Below are 22,375 nucleotides of genomic sequence, written 5' to 3' on the forward strand. Positions count from 1 at the left end.
TTGACCGAGTGGAGTGGTCCTATGTATCTGTCGATGGAGCGGCGGAGCGAGAATGGGCTGGTGTGCATGAAGCCTCCTTCATCTTTTCATCTTTTCATAAAGCGCTCCTCCATATCGTCATAATCAAAAACCGCAGTCTGACAACACAAAGAGCTATACATACACAAATGATTTCACCAGCAGAGCTCGAACTGCATTGCACGATATGATACATATTGCTCCACGTAGGAAAGCTGATAGCAAGTGATTGGCGGAGACAAGCTATCGCCTATTATTGAGGGAAATCATATTTAGACTGCACACACGAATCTAGGACGTTTTCAGAAGCACAAGCGGCTGGTGCTTCGGCTCCGGGGATTTGAAGGCCGAGCTCCACTTCGGCGGAGATATGAGAAATGTTTTTGCTCTGAGAGATGTGCGACTGCTTTGAAAGTTCCCGTGATGGTGAAGAGTGGGATGGTTTTGGGGTTCACGAGCAGCGAACTCCTGAAGAAGTGCTCGTCCTTGTAACACACGAACCTCAGCATTTCAAGAGTTTGGTCTTAATTAGAATTGTCAAGGATCTACTGTGGTGTATAAAAGGAAGCATACTCATTCATGTTGCAAAAACACGATCAATTAGTAAGTTTAATGGTAGGTACTAGGTATAATATAATGAATAGATTAATGTGCATGACAATATTCCTTAAGGGAAAAGGCAGAATCAAAGCACCACAAAATACATTGTTTGGAAACTAGCCTTAGATATGTGGTCTGGGATACTCTACAAATAATTTGACACTGAAGATCCAGCTGAAAAGGCAGATATTAAGTAGCCCTCAGGCTGTCAATTTGAGTCGCTGCCGTCGCCTGCGCCCGGCTGCTGCCGTGCGCCATCAGTTCCCGACTAGCATCGTGATGGACGCATGTCCGGCAGCGGCGCCAGGCCGGTCGCTCGGGCCGCACACTGGGCCGGGGGCCCGGAAAAGTGCTAGAAATTATTTGTGATTGAGTTGTTGATCTCAGCGACGAGCAAACATGCTAAAACGAAGCGGGGCTGCTTAACCATCGCCGGACCTATTGTCGGACCCCCCACCCCCTCGGCCGGCCGAGGGGGGAGGGTTGGTACGACCCCTTTTCGCCGTTTCGCCCCTAATGGAGCTAGAGCCTCGCGGAAAAAACAAGCGTGTGCGCCGTTTCAAGACGGAACGATTGATACCCGATTTCAAGGTCCCATGTCAACCGGTAACCTCTGAGGTGAGATCAAAAAGCCCAAGGTAGGGTTTGGTTTTTGGTAAATAATTTCGCATAAAATGGTCGCAGAGCAGCGATTTTGGCACCATCGTGTTTGCCTGGCTCAGGCGCGTCGAATGGTATACTTTTTGTTCGGGTGAGGTCAACTTAAGGTGTTGACCTCAGGTCAAGGTCAGGTCAGCATCCTCAGGTCACGAAGTTGGTCGAAAGAGGTCATGTCGCATATCATTCGATTCGGGAGGTCTTCCCGAGTCCATTGGTGGCTTTCCCGAGTCGCTGGCTCAATTTCATCATGAGTTATTGACAAGAAACTCCTATGACCGTAGTGACGTCATAAATGACGTCACGGAAGGTCAAAAATGCAAAAGTAAAGCATCGGATCTTGCAAGGAGTGCATGAAATCACGATTCCGTGTGCTTGAGATAGTTTGAGATCATTCCATGCGCAAAAACAACAGTTTCCTTATCTCCCCATTTACTTTTAATGGTGATGTCACGTGACCTCGAAGAGTAGCAGGCATTAGCAAAAATTGCGAGTAGGGCATGACAGAAAGATGATTAGTGGTTTGTATGGCACGGTCATTTTTAGCGGCTCGAAATAACATTTCTCAAAAAGTCTAACTTAAGAGCAAGTTGTTGTTGATTATCACTTACTTGTGTTTGGGGGTTAATAATGACTGATTTTTTTAGTTTGGCCCAAAAATTTTGACAGCATTGTGTGCGTTGATCAATTCTGAGCTCAGGGACATATATTTTATTCAGATTATAAGCCTTAGTTTTTCACAACTTCCAGCGCTATAAAGAGCGCCGGGCATTCAGTAGAGCGGCGAGGTGACAATTGCCCCTACATCATGTGGTTTACTGGCGCATATCTCGAAAAGTAGCAGGGAAAAGCAGCAAAGTACCTATATGGAACGAAAGATGAGTAATCAGCGGCTAGTATAAGATGTTTATTTTTAGCTGCTCGAAATAACGTTTTTTTTTAAAGTCTATTTAAAAATTTAGATATGATTTTTATTTAGGTCTTGCAGCTGCTTGCAAAAAGCTAGCTTAAGTTGCAGAAAAGCGATGCAATATATAAGAATGTTGTTGGTACAGTGAACAACAGTGCCCTGAACTAGTCTGACAGAAAATTGCGTTCAAAACGACAACTGGTCAACTAATAAATATCAACTAAAGATTAGCATTAAAATCGGCAAATGTGGTGGCCACTAGCGAGTCTAAATAGTCTTGTGTTTGGTGACAACTGACCACCTCAATTTCGACCTTAGGGCAAAAATGGCATCGGAATCGTATTCTTCGATCAATTTGGGATTAAATGATACCTATTTTGTTCATATTGCGGACAGTCAGTTTGGGGGAATTTCTAGCGCTTTTTCGGGCTGCCGGCCTACAGTGGGCCGGTGGGACGGACGTGACCACCGTTCTGTGGCTGGCGGCGGGATATGCGCCCGCCGGTACCCATAGCCCGGTGGGTGGCGCTGAAGTGACGTGCGAGGACCTTTGCCGTGTTTTTTCTTTGCCGCTCGCCTCGAGCTTTTTTCGCAGAAACAGGTGGCTCCACTTATTGACATGACCCTTCACCAAGGCGACTACCAGCTTTGTTGGGCTCTTTGGTTTCGCCGGGAGGCACGGCTGAATGGAGCACTCTTTTACGAGCCGTGAGAATCGGTCACGCTGAACCGCACTCTGGGCGTCGGTGGCGTGCCGCCCGTAACGGTCTCCCCAGCTTGTTATCATAACATATCAACTTATTGAGAAATACGCCCACACTGGCGCGCAATTAAGATTGCACAAGCTCATCTGTATGTTGCGTCTGCGACAGCCAGGATTAGAACGCTGAAAAGCCTTTGTAGTTATAGTAGAGGCTCCCTGTGCCTGCCGGCTTCTCCAGGTGTTTTCCGTCAACGGCTCCAATGCAGTTGGGGAGGTGCCACCGGTGGGCGAAGTCCTCAGTCGCCGACCGCCAGTCCTCCACGGTTGGTGACCTGAGATGGAACGGCGCCAGACGGCTGTACGGTGCTTCGCAGACCTCGTAGACGATGCCCGGTCACACCACTTCCTTCGGGAAGACGCGGCTAGTCATGAGGCCCCGAGTAGCACTAGCTGTGTGCTACTCGCAGCCGATTGGTGGTGCCAAATGCCTTCTGAGTGAGACAGCTCTCCAGGCACGGCGGAGGCAGCCTGTCGGTCTTGATCGTGTTAGCTGAAAGCATTCCGATGAGTCCGGGCACTGTCGTGTTACGATTGGCGTCATAGCATATTTTTCAAGTCATTGGATAGATTGATTTGCCCTCAAAATATAAGCTGCGCTTGCGCATAGAAAGTCACCAAAGCCAGTTGCGACAATATGTGAATATGAAACTTTCCACTTGACTTCGCATTGGCTTGCCAAGACTTGGCTCCGCAATAGGAAGACACCATTAAGATTGCACAAGCTCATCTGTATGTTGCGTCTGCGACAGCCGGGAGTAGAAGAAGCCCTTGTATTAGGGAGCCCTTGACAGCCGGGAGCTGGAGAAGCCCTTGTAGTTGTAGTAGAGGTTTCCTGTACCTGCCGGGTTCTCTAGCGCAACGTGTTTCCCATCGACGGCTCCAATGCGGTTGGGGAGCTGCCATTGCCGGCTGGCTGACTGTGGCTGCCGTTACGGCGTCGGCTCCTTGCCGGCGGCCTGAGGCCCCGGCTGAACAGCCGTGGACTCAGGCTGAGCGGCCACAGCTTCTGGCTGAGCAGAAGCGGAGTCCTCCATCCGCTTCAGACGCTTGCCATTGCGGTCGCGGCTTCCGCTAAGCCAGGCGCCTACCGCCTTGCCCACCCGAGGCCGCTCAGAGCTGCCGCACTGACGCAGTGTCTCTGCGGAGGAAACGAATTGGTAAGCAGCAATAAGAAGCGGCACTGTGAAAATATGTGCTCCGAGTGCTATGTTTGCCGGTCCCAATCCCATAGGTCGACGCTCAGCTCGCTCATCATATCTAGTTACAAAGGTTATTTCCCAGACAGATTGAAGCACGTATTCCATGTGTATTGTTCGAAAGCTTGCTGGTTCTGATTTTCATGGTGGTAGCGTTCAAACTGTTCGCGGTGGCGTTCAAACGTCCAATGACATGGATGGTCATTGGTCATCTGGTCATCCTGGACCCCCAATGACGACTGGTGAGCTAGGGTCGTATATGACGGACGCTCTCTGCAAAGACCGCGTGCGTGCACCAACACATTCACAACATGAAATAAAACAAGTGTACCTACAAGATTCGCAATGTCTAATAAGCGTGCTCATTGTTGCAGTACTCCGTTCTGATGCAAACACTTTCTTGCAACGGTCACATCATCATCATCATCACATATATTTGAACATCCAGACGCATGTATGAATGAGTACAAAAGCACTTACGTGCTTAAGTCGAGGTACATTATTCACAGTGGTCCATAATAACTGACAACAATCACCCCACATCGCACATCACCAGTCCACATCGTTCTACGGTCTACGGAGTCACTCATCACATGCAAAGTTGAACTGTTCTGGCTCAGTTTGAGTGTCCTTGGCTCCTGCTCGGCGGGAGTACGCGTTCAGGGGCACGAGCGAGAGCCGGGCGCGGTGAACAAAACGCCAGTCGGCGAACCGGCTGAAGCTCCCATTGTACATATAGTGAGAGCTCACCGGCTGGTCCGCCACACAGGAGAGGACCTTGCCCTGCTGCAGAAGGCGGGTCAGGTCGGGGAGTTCTGTCCGTCGCACGGCCTCGCGCAGCCCGCGCGACTCGCGCCGCGGCTCCACGTCCGCCTCCCCCACCTGCAGGATAGGGGGGTCAGCGGCGCGCCAGCGGACGGCGGCGCGGCGGGCGAGGGCGGTGGTGGCCACACGGGTGCGGGTCGAGCGGCAGGACACGCTGCCGCCGTCGTCCCGCATAGGGGCACCGTTCAGGTACTCCGCGAGGTCGGCCGGGGTCGTGTCACGGCGGACACGGCGCCGGGCGGCACCGGTCAGCTCGGCGGCCGCCAGCTCGGCCACCGCCGGGTTCTGCGAATGGAGGAGACGCTGGGTGGCCGCCGCCAGAAGAATGTCCGCCTCCTGGGCGAAATGGGTGAGACCCACGCCACCAGCACCTGTGGGGCTGTACAAATAACCATTCGTGGCGTTTATTGGGAGGTTGAGGATACCCTTCACCCACCACCGGAGGGAACGGTCAAAGGCCGCCAGGGCTATGGGTGAGACCCACGCCACCGGCCTTAGTCGGGCTGTAAAGGTACCTGTTGGTGGCGTTGACAGGCAGGCTCAGCACACCTTTTATTCGCCAGCGCAGCGACCTGTCAAATGCGGCTAGGGCCCCCTTGGGGACCACCCCCAGCCGCAGGCAGTGGGTTAGACGAGGGACAATGAAGGTCCTCACCGCGTCCAACTTTTGCCACGGGGCCAGCGGCGACCCCAGCAGGCGGGTGGCGTCCCGGCGTGCCTCGGCCACCACCTTTTGGGGCGGCTGGGTCAGCCGGGTGTGCCCCACAGGCCGCCCCAGATACCGGTAGGCACCGTCCCGGTCAACGTGGGTCAGGGGGCGCCTGCCTGGATGGTTGCATGCCTGGATAGAAGTGTGAATTGGCCTTGATCATGTCGAAAAGAAATATTGAACCGTTTGGGTTCATATCTTGGGTATATAGAGGTTCGCATGACACATAACATAATTTGATTGAATATGAACAGGTGACAGAAACGTCGCTGTAATAACACTACTTGCGCTCCTTGTCTGCGGCGGCAGCGCGGAGGGCCTCGGGACGGTTCTCAAAAGCAACCGTCACGTCAACCATTGACACATGGTCACCCCGGGTCACGACCAGGTCGGGGCGGAGGGCGGAGTCGATGCCGGGGACACGTCGGTTGACCCGCACGTCATCGCCTGCAAACACAGGCGTGGCGCGCTCCAGCCGGGCCAGGATGGCGTCGTGCCGCAGCTGGTACGCCTTCGCGTGCGCCTGCAGGCAATGGTTGGTGACATGTGGCAAGGTCTCTGCCGCGTACCCGCACCTCCGGCACCGGCGGTCGGCTCCCGCTCGGCGGGAGTACGCGTTGAGGGGCACGAGACCAAGCCGAGCCCTGTGCACAAATCGCCAGTCAGCGAAGCGGGTAAAGGACCCATTGCACAATGCACATATAATGGGAGCTGACGGGCTGGTCCGCCGCAGACGACAGTACTTTACCCTGCTGGAGTAGGTGGGCTGATTCAGTCAGCTTCGTTGACTGAAATGCTTTGCTCCCGGTTGCGTTTACTTCCATCTGACACTTGTCTCTTTCTCTTTAACAGTTCTTTCTCTTTAACAGTCACTTACAACTAGTGCTGCGTCTGTCCCAGTCCCAGAGGTCAATTCGCAGCTCGTAGTTCATGTTGAATCATTTTGAGCTGCTTCCTATAAAACTAGGAGGAAACACACAAGTGCTCGGCGGTTTGAGAGCTTGCTGGTGGTTCGTATTTTCATAGTTGTGGCGTTTGAGCAGTTCTAGCTTCCATGTCAACTCCATGTCAACAACAGTCATGAGACACAACTTCTTTCACACTGAGCACCGCAAACTCGTCTTCCTTTTACCTAGAACTTTTGAGCAGCGGAAACAGCGCCATTTGGACTCTGCAGTTTGCGTGATCAGCAAATGGCTACCAAGTCCGAGGAGGGGGTGAACGTCACACCAGAGGACGACACACGTGACGTGACGGACGTGTTGTCAGACATGACACCCGGCGAAGGGACGGGTGACCGGGACTCAGTGGACCGGGGCGACAGCACGACCGTTACGGTGGGAACGGGGGTGTCAGCACACGGGTCACTGGGGTCAGGACGGGGCGTCACGGGGCCGGGGGTGACGTCACTGTCCGACACAGTAGAGGTGAGTGTGACGTCACCATCTGTGGACGGGCCCGGGAACGACGGTGCGATAGAGCTATTGACCTCTATGCTCTGGGATAATAATAATCCAGTGTTAGACACAGTTTCTTTATCTCCTCTGAGTACCGCCGACCGCGACTCTTCTTTGGGTTATTCACGCCTTCGTCCAAGAAGAGCTCAGAGAGCAGGGGATTCTCGAACCGGTTTTTGATTCCATCCACCAGGTCCTCATTGGCGATTCACCTCTCCTTGATGACTTCCAGAGAGCTCTCGAGGTACTGCCGCCTGTTAAGCCTCTGTCGGAGTTTCTTCTGCTGGTACCTCTGGTGACGCAGCTTCTCTTTCAGTCTTTCAGTCTCTTTACAAGATCACCCACATGGCGGTTTGCGTGCATCCCATGATATGAGTGCTCAGAGTCGACCACAACTGGTTTGACACTAGGGTCATCAGACTGAGCTTGGGCACGTTTTGGCCTGGGATGCCTTGACTCATCATCCAACGGGGTTCCGCGCTTCACTGGGCTTTTGCGCTGATGATCGACCGTTGCAGGCCCTTTGCACGCCAACATCACAGTCTGAGATTGAAAGATAGATCTCCACATACCATGTTCTGTAAAAAGATAAATATAACACTATCCGGTAATTGAGCCAAACTACGACATTCGGTACGGGCAAGCATGGGCGACATCACTGCAGTCACATAGGGAAACTGTGACAAGGTGTTACACACAGCGTCAGGCACAAGAGGCAGTTCAGGCTGGAAGGGCAAATTACCAGAAAAAGTCATAAAGGCGGCATGTGAATTGAGGAAGCAGCAATGACGCCCAGCTCCGCTGGAGCAGCAGTGAAATTATGAGAAGTAAGTCACTGTCGACTGCCGCCGCCGTCGTCCCGCATGGCGACCCCGTTCAGGTAGTCTGCTAGGTCAGCCGGGGTGGGGTCACGGCGGACACGGCGCCGGGCGGCACCGGTCAGCTCGGCCACCGCCAGCTCAGCCACCGCCGGGTCCTGGGAATGGAGGAGCCGTTGGGTTGCCGCCGCCAGCAAGATGTCGGCCTCCTGGGAAAAGTGGGTCAGTCCGACCCCACCGGCCTTAGTCGGGCTGTAGAGGTACCTGTTGGTGGCATTGACAGGCAGGTTTAGCACACCTTTGACCCGCCACCGCAAGGACCGGTCAAACGCCGCCAGGGCGCCCTTGGGGATCACCCCCAGCCGCAGGCAGTGGGTCAGACGGGGGGGGGGGGGCAATGAACGTCCTCACGGCGTCCAACTTCTGCCACGGGGCCAGGGGCGACCCCAGGAGGCGGGCGGCGTCCCGGCGTGCCTCGGCCACCACCTGTTGGGGCGGCTGGGTCAGCCGGGTGTGGCCCACAGGCCGGCCCAGGTACCGGTAGGCCCCGTCCCTGTCAACGTGGGGCAGCGGGCCGATGCAACATGGCCCAATGCGTGGAGAGCAGAGGCCTCTTGCACCAAACTACCTAGCTAGGTAAAATCGAAAAACCGGTTTCAGAATAAGCTAATCTAACGGTGGTAAATTTGTTTGCAATAGCCCAATACATAATCCTACATGTGCTTGCAAAATTTTGCATGCGAATTGTTACATTTGAGACTTGGACTGGGTATACGATGCAAAATAATCCAAGCATTGGTGCAAGAGGATTTTGGTGCAAGAGGCCTCAGCTATGCAAAGTGACCTAAATAATGTTGATATAGAAAACCGCTTGGGTTCATATGTTGGGTACACACAGGTTCACAAGACACATGACGTTACATGTTGGAATATAAATAACAGATGGCACATCACTTTAACCAGTCCCGCGTACTTGCGCTCTTTCTGTCCAGCAGCAGCGCGGAGGGACTCGGGTCGGTTCTCAAAAGCCACAGTGACGTGAACGAGGGACACGTGGTCCCCCCGGGCCACCACTAGGTCAGGTCGAAGGGAGGAGTCCAGGCCGGGGACACGACGGTTGACCCGGACCTCGTCACCGGGGAACACAGGCGTGGCACGCTCGAGCGGGACCAGCAGCGCGTCGTGCCTCCCTCCGCTGGTAGCCCTCTGCGTGGGCGGTAAGACAGTGGTTTACGACGTGCGGTAGCGTCTCCTGCCCGTACCCGCAGCGGCGATACCGGCGGTCTGCCCCTGGCCTGCGGAAGTAGGCGTTAAGCGTGACCAGGGAGAGACGGGCACGGTGCACGAACCGCCAATCAGCAAACCGGGGTAAAGCTGTCATCATACATAAAATGGGGTTTACCGGCTGATCCGTTTTCTTTGACTTCTGTGTTGCTTACGGTTGCCTTCACTTTGGTGTCACACCTTTTTTTCTCTTTTAGAGTCATGTGCAACAAGTGCTACCTCTGTTTGTCCCAATCCCACAGGTCAATGTGCAGCTCGTACTTCATGCTGAACAGTTAAGAGCTGCTTCCTATAAGACTGGGAGAGAAGGCTTAAGTGCACGGCTGTCCGAGAGCTTGCTGGTCGTTCGGGTACGGGCGGCGGCGGCGGCGCGTCGCCCTCCGCCGGGGGAGCCGGGACGGGGTTGGATCCGGGGGGTGGGGCCGGCGCAGCGGCCGGGCGGCCGGCCGGGTCGGGCCGTCGGGGCGGGTCGCGGCGGAGGCGCTGCCGGTCAGGCGGCGGCTGGCGACGGCGGCGGTCCGTCTCCTCCGCGCGCTTAGCGTGGTAGGCTTCGTTCCGCCGGCTCGCCTCGGCCACCATCGCGGTCAGCACCTCGTCGCAAGCCGCCCACTCGGCGTCGGCAGCTAGTAACTGCTCCAAACGAGGGAGGTAGAGCCTCTGGAGCTCGGTAAGCTCGGGCTCCTGGGCCTGGGGTTGGGCTCGGGTAGACGCGGCGCCTCCCCGGCCGCGACCACGGCCACGGCCAGCACGGGAGCGCGAGGCCGGGGCCGCCGCCTCGACCGGGGGAGCGCCGGCTGGCGGGGTGGGCGGGGGAGCGTCGGGTCGCGGGGTGGGCGGGGGAGCGTCGGGTCCCGGGGTGGGCGGGGGAGCATCGGGTCGCGGGGTGGGCGGGGGAGCGTCTCGTCCCGGGGTGGGCGGGGGAGCATCGGGTCGCGGTGTGGGCTGGGGCGGGGGCGTCACCTCCTGGGGCGGGTCGCGGCGGTCGCTTACCGTGTCACTCGCGTCGTTCCGCACTTCGGCACATCGCTGGCCGCCACCTCGTCCTCCCCGCCCGCGCTGTCCGCCGCGCCGTCGCGGGGCTGGCGCGGCTGCAGTCTGTCCGGTTGATGGAGGCGGCGGGCGCCGTGCCGGCAGGTCCCGCTCCGGCGGCGACCGCCGCGCGTCTGGCGGCGCTCTCTCCGGCGGCCGGCGAGAGGGCGGCGAGTCCCGTTCCGGTGGCGGTGGCGGAGCCGCTCGCGCGGGGCCGGCGTCCGCGAGTGGCGGAGCGGCCTCAGGCACCACGTGGCAGGTACTAGAAGGATAGAGAATGTAGATCGCTCTCGCCAATTAAGCTGATAAGAACAGAGATTAGCGTAATAGAGCATGTTTTAGTGGCCAGGGTGTCTTTGCAGTTCCAGTTTATCCTCACCTTGTTAACTGTAAGCACAAAAAAACACCCATCTTGAATTAATTTTGATTAAGTGACTCGACCGAGCGCTTGTATAATGTATATACACACACACACACAAATCGAGACGGCGGCGCCGCGCCGACATTATTGAGGCCGACCCCACCGGCACCGGTCGGGCTGTACAGGTACCGGTTGGTGGCGTTCACCGGCAGGTTCAGTATACCCTTCACTCGTCACCTGAGCGACCGGTCAAAGGCCGCCAGGGCCCCCTTGGGGATCACCCCCAGCCGCAGGCAGTGGGTTAGACGGGGGACAATGAAGGTCCTCACCGCGTCCAACTTCTGCCACGGGGCCAGGGGCGACCCCAGGAGGCGGGCGGCGTCCCGGCGCGCCTCGGCCACCACCTGCAGGGGAGGCTGGGTCAGCCGGGTGTGCCCCACAGGCCGGCCCAGATACCGGTAGGCACCATCCCGGTCAATGTGGGTCAGGGGGGCGCCTGCCTGGATGGTTGCATGCCTGGATAGAAGTGTGAATTGGCCTTGATCATGTCGAAAAGAAATATTGAACCGCTTGGGTTCATATCTTGGGTATATACAGGTTCGCATGACACATAACATAATTTGATTGAATATGAACAGGTGACAGAAACGTCGCTGTAATAACACTACTTCCGCTCCTTGTCTGCGGCGGCAGCGCGGAGGGCCTCGGGACGGTTCTCAAAAGCAACCGTCACGTCAACCATTGACACATGGTCACCCCGGGTCACGACCAGGTCGGGTTGGAGGGCGGAGTCGAGGCCGGGGACACGTCGGTTGACCCGCACGTCATCGCCTGCAAACACAGGCGTGGCGCGCTCCAGCCGGGCCAGGATGGCGTCGTGCCGCAGCTGGTACGCCTCCGCGTGCGCCTGCAAACAATGGTTCGTCACATGGGGCAGCGTCTCTTGGCCGTGGCTGCATCAGTGGCGCCAGCGGATATATCCCGCTCTACGAGATGCGTTCAGAGACACCGGTCCCAGTCGGTCGTCTTCAGATCGCCAGTCGGCAAAAGGAGTAAATCTCCCATGATACAAATAATGGGAGCTCATAGGCTGACCAGTCACACAATTGAGTACTGTCCCTTACCGTCGCTAGCTATGCTAGCAGGACGAGGGTCACGGCCACTGTTATGGACACGGGTCGCAGGCGGGCTGACACGGGTCACGGGCGGCACGGGGTGGGGCACGTCACGGGGTGGCACGGTGTGAGACACGGGGGTGCGCACCACCTCACTGTAGCTCCGTGTGGGACCACTGTTCCCGGCAACGGCACGGGCACCGGGCGACACGGGGCCGTCACGGGGCACGTCACAGGCCGGGTGGCGCACGTCACGGGCCGGGGACCCGGGCGGGAGCCGTCCTCCCCGTGACGGGAACCCGGGAGGGGTCCGCACGCGGCGGGGAGGGGCGCCAGGAGGGGCAGGCACAGCAGCCCGACCACGGCGGGGGTCACTGTCCACCGGGTCACGCAGGGAGGTCGCGGCACCAGAACGGTAAAACACCATGGTGGGCAGCGGGGACTGACGACGTGGAGCACCGTTCGATGTGGCGCTGGAATGCGGACGATCGGGGTACTGAGTCCCGCCCTCCCCATCGACATTGCTGTGGTCCTCCAACGCGATGGCTCGAACTCTTGCTTCGGCTTCCATTATTTCTGTTCGCAGGGCCAAACCTTCTTTCATTTGTCGCATCTTCATTTCTACTTTCATTCTTTTCATCTCCATCTCTTCTTCTCTCCTTCTGGATTCTGCCTCCATCTCCTTGATTTTCACCATCTCTTGTAGCTCCTGTTCCTCCACATATCTCTTCTCCTTCAGCATTGCTGCTCTCGCTTTCAACTCAGCCGTCTTGGCAGCTTCTGCCATCCGTATTGACGTCTCGGAGCGAAGTGATTGATCAGAATGACGGGAGCTTCTGGATGCCCGCGACAGAACAGAACGTGGGCGCTCATCTCGAATGGTTATCTGGGAAGCACTTTCATCAGGACTGACATCATGGACAGCGTCTCTATCTGAACTCGAATCACCCGTCTGTGCCGCCCCAGGCAGGGCTCCACCGAAGTCAGAGACATATGAATCAGGGTCACACCCTTCTTCATTCAGAGCCTGGGTAAGACGTTGTACTAGCACTGCTTTTACACCCTTGCAATCTATCTCTCTCTTCTGCAATTCGTACTTTAGCGCTGGTACAGTGAGCCTTTCCATTGCGACAATTAGGTGCGGCCTTAACAACTAGCACATAACTAATGCCTGTCCTAATGAACGAATCTCATACATGTAACACTTGACACGAATGAGTCAGCTATGCGACATTTACATTGCCACAATGCACAACCGCGACGATCAATACAATTTCAATACAATTTCAGAGCTCCAATGCTGCAGCAGCAAGACAATGGCAAACACAACGCTCTGCAACTGAACCATTGAATCACTTTGAATGACTCACTAAGTTGCTCTGAATACTGACTCATAAAGTCACTCTGAAGCCGACAGTGGGCTGACTCACGATTGCAGACTGCGAACTCTGCAAACCGCTGCGACCTGAGACGCTGACTCCTCCGGCGCGGTCTGGTGCAACATGATGCCGAGCCGCGCTGGTCAGCGCGCCGCAGCAGCAGACTCGGCGGCAGACGATTCTCCGGCGGCAGATAGCTCCGAGCCGTCCGACGCCACCATGAAGAAGAAGCTTCCGAAACTGTTACCTCCTCGGACTTGGATCGTTCGCCTCCGTTATACGCGCCATCAATCTAAACTGATGGCGCGTATAACGGAGGCGAACGATCCAAGTCCGAGGAGGTAACAATTCGCGCGTATAACGGAGGCGAACGATCCAAGTCCGAGGAGGTAACAGTTTCGGAAGGTGTGCTCCTAAAGCCCTCGGAGGAAGAAAAAGGCACCGGGCGAAAACGCACCCGCCTTCGGCTCTGACCGGCCAGCGAATGCTGGGCCGGAGCGGCGGCCGGGCCGGCCCCCGCGCCGTGCAACCCGACGCGGAGGGGCGCCGCCCCGTCGTAGACGGCACGTGGCGGCGGCGTGCAGCGGCGGTAACAGTTCTGGTTCAGTTTGAGTGTCCTTGGCTAATGCCTATCCCTTTTCCAAGCCCTTTCCAAGACTTACACTTGCGAGTAAAGCTACACGCACCCTTTTCACACTGCAATTGATCAGACACTGCAATCTGCAGATGGATGCTCGTCCTATTATGCCCTCACGGCGTCCAGCTTCTGCCACGGCGCGAGCGGCGACCCCAGGAGGCGGGCGGCGTCCCGGCGCGCCTCGGCCACCACCTGTAGGGGCGGCTGGGTCAGCCGGGTGTGCCCCACAGGCCGGCCCAGGTACCGGTAGGCCCCGTCCCGGTCAACGTGGGGCAGTTGGGCGCCGCATATGGTTGCATGCGTGGAGAGAAGATATGTGAATGGGCCTTGATCAATGATCATGTCGAAAAGAAATAATGAACCGCTTGGGTTCATATGTTTGATATACACAGTTTCGCATGACATATAACAAAATTTGATTGAATATGAATAACAGGTGACAGAAACGTCGCTGTAACAACACTACTTAGGCTTCTTGTCAGCGGCGGCTATGTGCGATGTAAATGTCGCGTGACCACCGCAGCGTATCATTTATCATGAGTTTACGCATGAGACGGGCGTACACGTGGGACACGCGCAGCTGGCGCAGCGTCCTCTCATTGGACCGGACCCACGTCCCCAGGGATCCCAGCACGAGGGCGTGCACAGAGGCCGTCTTCCCCTGCCGCCGCAGCTCCTGCACGAGGGGCGCGTACTTGCGCTCCTTGTCAGCGGCGGCGGCGAGGAGAGCCTCGGGGCGGTACTCAAAGGAGACCACAACATTCACCAGGGTGACACGATCACCACGGGTTACGACAAGGTCGGGGCGGAGGGGGGAGTCGAGGCTGGGGACGCGTCGGTTGACCCGGACCTCGTCTCCGGGGAAGACGGGCGTGGCCCGCTCCAGCCGGGCCAGCAGCGCGTCGTGACGGAGCTGGTAGGCCTCTGCATGGGCGGTGAGGCAATGGTTCACGACGTGGAGCAGCGTCTCCTGACCGTACCCGCAGCGCCGGCACCGGCGGTCTGTCCCTTGCCTGCGGGAGTAGGCGTTAAGAGGGACCAGGGACAGACGGGCACGGTGCACGAAACGCCACTCTGCAAATCGGGTAAAGCTACCACTATACATATAGTGGGAGCTGTCGGGCTGGTCGGCGACACAGGCCAGCACTTCGCCCTGCTGGGGCATCCCCGTCAGCTCGCGCAGCTCAGTCTGGCGAACTGCCTCCCGCAGCGCGCGCGACTCGCGCCGCGGCTCCACGTCCGCCTCCCCCACCTGCAGGACAGGGGGGTCAGCGGCGCGCCAGCGGACGGCGGCGCGGCGGGCGAGGGCGGTGGTGGCGACACGGGTGCGGGTCGAGCGGCAGGACACGCCCCCGCTGTCGTCCCGCATCGGAGCGCCGTTGAGGTACTCCGCCAGGTCGGCTGGGGTCGGGTCATGGCGGACGCGGCGCCGGGCGGCACCGGTCAGCTCGGCGGCCGCCAGCTCGGCCACCGCCGGGTCACGGGAGTGGAGGAGCCGCTGGGTGGCCGCCGCCAGCAGGATATCGGCCTCCTGGGAAAAGTGGGTCAGGCCGACCCCACCGGCAGTGGTCGGGCTATAAAGATACCGGTTGGTGGCGTTCACCGGCAGGTTCAGTATACCCTTCACCCGCCACCGCAGGGACCGGTCAGACGCCGCCAGTGCCCCCTTGGTGATCACCCTCAGCCGTAGGCAGTGGGTCAGTCTGGGGGCAATGAAGGTGCGCACAGCGTCAAGTTTTTGCCAGGGCGCGAGGGGCGACCCCAGCAAGCGGGCGGCGTCCCGGCGCGCCTCAGCCACCACCTGTAGGGGAGGCTGGGTCAGCCGGGTGTGCCCCACAGGCCGCCCCAGGTACCGGTAGGCCCCGTCCCGGTCAACGTGGGGCAGTTGGGCACCGCATATGGTTGCATGCGTGGAGGGAAGTTGTGTGAATGGGCCTTGATCATGTCGAAAAGATAAAATTGACCGCTTCGGCTCATATGTTGGGTATACATACACTATACACAGGTTTGCATGACACATAAAATAATATGATGGAATATGAATAAATGTGACAGAAACGTCGCTGTAATATTTAGTAATAACACTACTTACGCTCCTTGTCTGCGGCGGCAGCGCGGAGGGACTCGGGTCGGTTTTCGAAAGAAGGTGACGTCAACGAGGGTCACTATGTCCCCCCGGGTCACAACGAGGTTGGGGCGGAGGGCGGAGTCGAGGCCGGGCACCCGACGGTTGACCCGCACGTCATCTCCTGCAAACACAGGCGTGGCGCGCTCCAGCCGGGCCAGGATGGTGTCGTGCCGCAGCTGGTACGCCTCCGCTAGTGCCAGCAGGCAGTGATTCGTGACGTGCGGGAGGGTTTCCTGCGCGTACCCGCAACGGCGGCACCGGCGGTCGGCTCATGCTCGGCTGAAATAGGCATTCAGGGGCACGAGCGGGAGGCGGGCGCGGTGCATAAAACGCCAGTCGGCGAACCGGGTGAAACTCCCATTATACATATAATGGGAGCTCACCAACTGGTCCGCCACACAGGAGAGGACCTAGCCCTGCTGTGGAAGGCGGGTCAGGTCGGCGAGTTCTGTCCGCCGCACGGCCTCGCGCAGTACGCGCGGCTCGCGCCGCGGCTCCACGTCCGCCTCCCCCACCTGCAGGACAGGGGGGTCAGCGGCGCGCCAGCGGACGGCGGCGCGGCGGGCGAGGGCCGTGGTGGCGACACGAGTGCGGGTCGAGCGGCAGGACACGCCGCCGCCGTCGTCCCGCATGGGAGCGCCGTTTAGGTACTCCGCCAGGTCACCGGGGGTGGGGTCACGGCGGACGCGGCGCCGGGCGGCACCGGTCAGCTCGGCGGCCGCCAGCTCGGCCACCGCCGGGTCCCGCGAGTGGAGGGGGCGCTGGGTGGCCGCCGTCAGAAGGATATCGGCTTCCTGAGAAAAATTGGTCAGTCCGACCCCACTGGCCTTAGTCGGGCTGTAAAGGTAGCGATTTGTGGCATTTATTGGGAGGTTGAGGATCCCCTTAACGCGCCACCGCAGGGACCTGTCAAAGGCCGCCAGCGGGTTGGGGATCACCCCTAGCCGCAGGCAGTGGGTCAGACGGGGGGCGATGAACGTCCTCACGGCGTCAAGCTTTTGCCACGGGGCCAGGGGCGACCCCAGGAGGCGGGCGGCGTCCCGGCGTGCCTCGGCCACCACCGTCCGCGAGTGGCGGAGCGGCCTCGGGCACCACGTGGCCCGAGCGGCGGCGCTCCGCTCGGCGCCTGGCTCGGTAGCGGCGGCGGCGCGCCGCCCGGCCCGGAGACGCGGCCGGCCCGCTGCCAGTAGTTGAAGACGAGTCCGACGAGCTTGAGCTGGGCGGCAGGTACAGCGTGGGCGCTGGGGACGGCGAGTCGGGCGATGAGTCCGAGCTGTCGGCCGACGGCTCCCTCCTCGCGCCGACGCCGGGTCCGCGCAGCCAGAACCACGATGACGTCAGGTTTGGCGAGCGGCGACCCCGGCGCGGTGTCGTCGCCGACGCTCCACCGACGCGGTTATCGCCGGGGCGAGGGCGCGGGTCCGGAGAGGCGGACGATGGGGGCCGCAGCCGCGAGGGCCAGGCCGGCGTCGTCGACTCCGCCGAGGACGGCATCACTGGCGGCACGGGCGCGGCCGGACTCGGTTCCGGCGCGGGCGGCACTAACGCGGGCGGCACTAACGCGGGCGACACTGTCACGGGCGGCACTGACGCGTTCGGCACTGACGCAGACGAGTCATTCGCGTTCGACACTGTCACCGTTCCACTGCACTGTCCAGGGCGCTCGTCACTATACTGCACTGACTGGGGTAGAGTTTCAGTCGGCGGCGGCTCACCACCGTCGGCGGCGGGCCGTCGCTCGGAGTCAGGCCTCACCAGTAACGACGGCGGCGATGGAGTCTCCGACGAGTCCGATGAGGGCGCCGGGAACACCAGCGGCGGCGACGTCGGCTCCTCCGGTGACGGCTGGGTCGGCGACCACCACCGCTCGGGCAGCGGCCCAGGCGACGGCGGCGGCGAGAGCCGATCCTCCTCGGGCGCCGGCGGCGGTGTCGTCTCCGGTGACGGCGTCGGTGACGGCTCCGGTGACGGCGTCGGCCGGCCCTGGCCAGGTGGCGGCGGCGGAGGGCTCAGCAAGAGGTCCATCTCCGGGCTCGTCGGTGTCGCCGGTCTTGCAGGGGCGCCGGCGGCGGGGGCCGTCTCGGCACGGAGCCGCGCCAGCGCAGCGGCCCAGTCGGTGGGCGGCGGCCGGCGCGGGCAGCGGGCGCGGTGGTTGAGCACGCCACGGCGGGTCGTGAACCTGTAGGGGAGGCTGGGTTAGGCGGGTGTGCCCGACAGGCCGCCCCAGGTACCTGTACGCCCCATCCCGGTCATTGTTGGTAATTGGGCGCTGCATATGGTTGCATGCGTGGAGGGAAGCTATGTGAGGGGGACCTTGGTAATATCGACAGAAAATAATTAACCGCTTGGGTTCATATGTTGGCCACACACAGGTTCACATGACACATAACATGTTGGAATATGAATAACAGGTGACAAATATCACTGTAGCAAGGCCCGCACACTTGCGCTCATTCTCCACGGCAGCAGCGCGTGGGGCATCGGGGCGGTTTTAGAAGGAGACCGTTGCGTCAACTTGTGACACATGGCCCCCCAGGTCACCAAAAGGTCAGGCAGAGGGTCGAGGCAATGCCAGGCACCCGCCGGTTGACACGAACGTCGTCGCCTGCAAACGTAGGAAGTGGGCCGGCTCCATCAGGTGAGTGACCCACGGTCGGCTCGCCATCCGGTGCCGACGACACTGCTACGCCCTTATTCGCCAGTGACTTTAATTGCTCCACCGTCTGCTCCGCGTCGGCGGCGCCACCCCTTGTTCGCCAGTGACTTTAATTGCTCCACCATCTGCTCCTTGTTGGCGGCGCCACCCCTTGTTCGCCAGTGACTTTAATTGCTCCACCATCTGCTCCTTGTTGGCGGCGCCACCCCTTGTTCGCCAGTGACTTTAATTGCTCCACCATCTGCTCCTTGTTGGCGGCGCCACCCCTTGTTCGCCAGTGACTTATATTGCTCCACCATCTGCTCCTTGTTGGCGGCGCCACCCCTTGTTCGCCAGTGACTTTAATTGCTCCACCGTCTGATCCTTGTTGGCGGCGCCACCGTACTGGCACTTAAACACCGCATTGTACAAGCTGAAAGTAGAAAAAAGAGAAGTGATATCAGCTGACCATATAGAGGTGCAAGCCAGACATGCGTTCAGTGTATGGAACATAAACCGATGCCCGGAGAAGTCCTGGAAGTTTGATGACGATATCTGCAACACTTTAGGAGATATCGATTAAAAGGGAGACCCCCCCCAAACACATGAGGCGCGGATTAATAGTACATAACATTGTTTTCGAAGCAATTATGGGTTGCAAAATAATAAAACGGAGAATCTAAAAACGTTTACTTGTATTGAAATTAAAAAGGAATATAAAATGCTGCCTACCTACCTGCACAGTGGACAGTGTACACGAATTCGATGTCTGGCAAGTAAGAGCGATCAGCGGAAATGAACGGGTATTCATTCCCAAATTCGGACTGTAGCTCGGCCTTGTACGTCTCTAAGGCTGTCGACGGCGAATAAAAGTGGGCCACGACGGGGTAGCCACCACCGACGATGGACCCGCCACCGACGAGGTACTCGCCACGGCCGAAGGGCTCTCCGGTTCAGAGGAATCAAGTGCTTACTCACACGGCCACAGTCAGATCCTTCCTTCGCCGCCACAGGTGACGAGAAGTGGGCGCTCCTTGTCGACGTGGATACACAGGCGCCTCCACAGGCGCAGTGGACAGGGCACCTCGTGGCGATGCTGACGGGCCGTTTTGAAGGACCAATTTCTCACCATCTTATACGTCTCACCGTCGAACTGGACGTCCTGAAACGAGAGATCTAAGCTGATGATACATATCAATTGCTTATGAATAACTTTAATGCATCTCATCTCATCAATTGTCCAAGTCAACAGTTATTGGACATACTCACTCGAGCAGTCACCACGTCCTTGGCCATGATACCGGTGACATGTGATGGCCGTCCAGCTCCGTTGACAAGCATCACTGTCATGAGGCCGTTGCGGGCAGCTGGCGCGGTGGCGAGGGTAGGGACAATCTCCTGACAGTCGCCCTCAAGGAGCTTCTTGACCGTGTCGGACTGAAACAGACCGATAAATATTGCATGACATAGTGTGCTCAATTTACTGCTATCGCCACATGCACTGCATTCTTAAGGAACATTAATCTGGCAGACAAACATGTATGCGCAAATCACGGGCAACAGCTGATAGTAGCATAGTACAAATAGACCATCAAGACTGAAATTGCCGAGCATCGCCCAAGGAAGGTCCTTCAGTGAAGGAACATTAAATTGGCAGCCAAATACATAAGCGCAGATCACGGACAGCAGTTGAAATTACCAATGCATACAAAACAATCATGTCACGTTCATGCACATACATCTTACAAGCGGCAGCCTAAGCCGCCATCTGTGCCAGGTACTGACTGCAGAGCTTTGGGAAGACAGCATGTACCCAGAACGCCACGCAGTCTGCCATCAGGCGGTCACAGTAGCTGTCATCAGCAGGCACACGCATGATCTCCACCGCACTGGTTGCCTGGAAATCAGGCGCAGTCACGCACAGGTAACTGCACGCCGTGCCCGCCATCCGCATCGTCAGTTGTAGCTGAGCATACACTTTGGTGCCTGCAACCCCATCGTCGCTGACGAATGCCCTCTTTGTCGCACTAGTGGTCGGGCATTTCACTTCGACGATGGCACCTGGTAAACTGGCCGCCTGGGAGCCCGCCGGGGCTGCTGCGCCCGCCTCAGGGCCCGGATAGCGCCCGCGACGTCCTGGATCTGTGAAAGAAATAGTACTCTTATTGCTGCTTTCAAATCCATCTTCAAAAAGACGAATACAAGAATGCATTGGTGCATGCATTACGAAACGTATTCTTGAAGAGGGCAGCAATCCTTCTGGAGTGCATTTCTTTGGAAACAGAACAGCGATTAAGCTAAAGTAGCCGTCTTGAAAATTATATTTGACATGGCGCATTATTTCTGTATATGGTGAAATATGAAAAAAGCGTAGTACTTACGTCCTTGTGACAGTCCTCGAAGTGTCGGTGGATGGCATAATACTGCACCTCCCCGGTGCAGCGCCCGACGTTGCAGAAAGACGCTGTCACACATGTGCTCGGTTGTTTGAGAGCTTGCTGGTGGTTCGTATTTTCATAGTTGTGGCGTTTGAGCAGTTCTAGCTCCAGTCGCACGTCAATTTCATGTCAACAACAGTCGCAAGCATGAGATACAACTTCTTTCACACTTGAACACCGCAAACTCGTCTTTCTTGTGTACCTAGAACCTTTGAACAACAGAAACAGCGCCATTTGGACTGTGTTGTGTGCCTGATCAGCAAATGGCTACCAAGAATGGGCACTTGATCGCATTATGACACGATTGTTGAACATTGCTTTAGCGTTTTACGCGTCGTCACTTTCTATTTCAGTTCTCTTGATCTTTGTGTATCTGATGGTCTGCTTGATGTATGACGTTTCAGCTCATGTTTCATGTTGAGTATTTACAGTCCCTTATTTTGCAGCCGGCTTCGTCTGCATTGTGTCAGTGTTTTTTTTTTTTTTGTAGTGTAGGAACTTAAACAATAGTCGAACGGATTGGTGTTCTTTCGACGTCACCGTCGGTGACGTCATCGGCGGCCGGCCGGCCACCGGAGCCGGGCCGGTCGACCAGGGGCTCGACAGGCTCGAGCGGGGCGAGCCGGGGCCGGGGTCAGAGGCCGAGCCGCGGACGGGGGCCTCGGGAGGGGTGAGCGGGGCAGTGAGAGCGTATCGTCACCTGCCACCGGTCGGTCAGTCCCAGCGGTCGGCGGGAGGGACGGCGTGTCCACGTGGACGGGCGAGCGGCGGCACAGGCGGGCATGGTTAGTGAGGCCGCGCCGGGTCGTGAAGCTCCGGCCGCACCAACAGCGGTGGGGCATGGCCACCGGGCCCGCAGCGGCCGGCTGGGCAAAGCAGCCGTGCCGCGAAAAGTGGTACGGCAGCTCCGCTACCATCTCCGAGAGATGGTAGGGAAGGTCAGCACCACAACCGCCACAGATCCACTGGGCGTCTGCCAGGGCCACATGACATCGTTTAATGTGCCGCCGCAGACTCTGGCGCATGGTAGAGGCGGTACAATTGGCATAGCGCCCCCCCCCCACATCCCTCCACCGGGCACAGGAGCAGCCCGGGGAGGGGAAAAGGGAGCACGAGACGCTCGCCATCGATCCGGGGCTGGGTGTCCGCCGCCCGGGGAGGGGACATGGTGGGAGCACGGGACGGTGGCACAGACATGATACACAACACAACGAAACAATGCACAGCAATGCACTAACACACAACACGACAGCAAACACAACACAAGTCTGCGAGTCGGGGGCGCCGGCTCGGGCACGGGAAACCACGCGGCGAGGCCGGGACGGAGAAACGGAATTTACTGACGGAACACGGGTAATTTAGATGTAAACAAGCCGAAAATGAGTATAATTGAAGCAAATGAGATCAAAAAGAGAT

This window comes from Amphibalanus amphitrite, unplaced genomic scaffold (genome assembly GCF_019059575.1).
Source record: "Amphibalanus amphitrite isolate SeventyFive unplaced genomic scaffold, NRLGWU_Aamphi_draft 000882F_arrow, whole genome shotgun sequence".
NCBI lineage: Eukaryota > Metazoa > Arthropoda > Thecostraca > Balanomorpha > Balanidae > Amphibalanus > Amphibalanus amphitrite.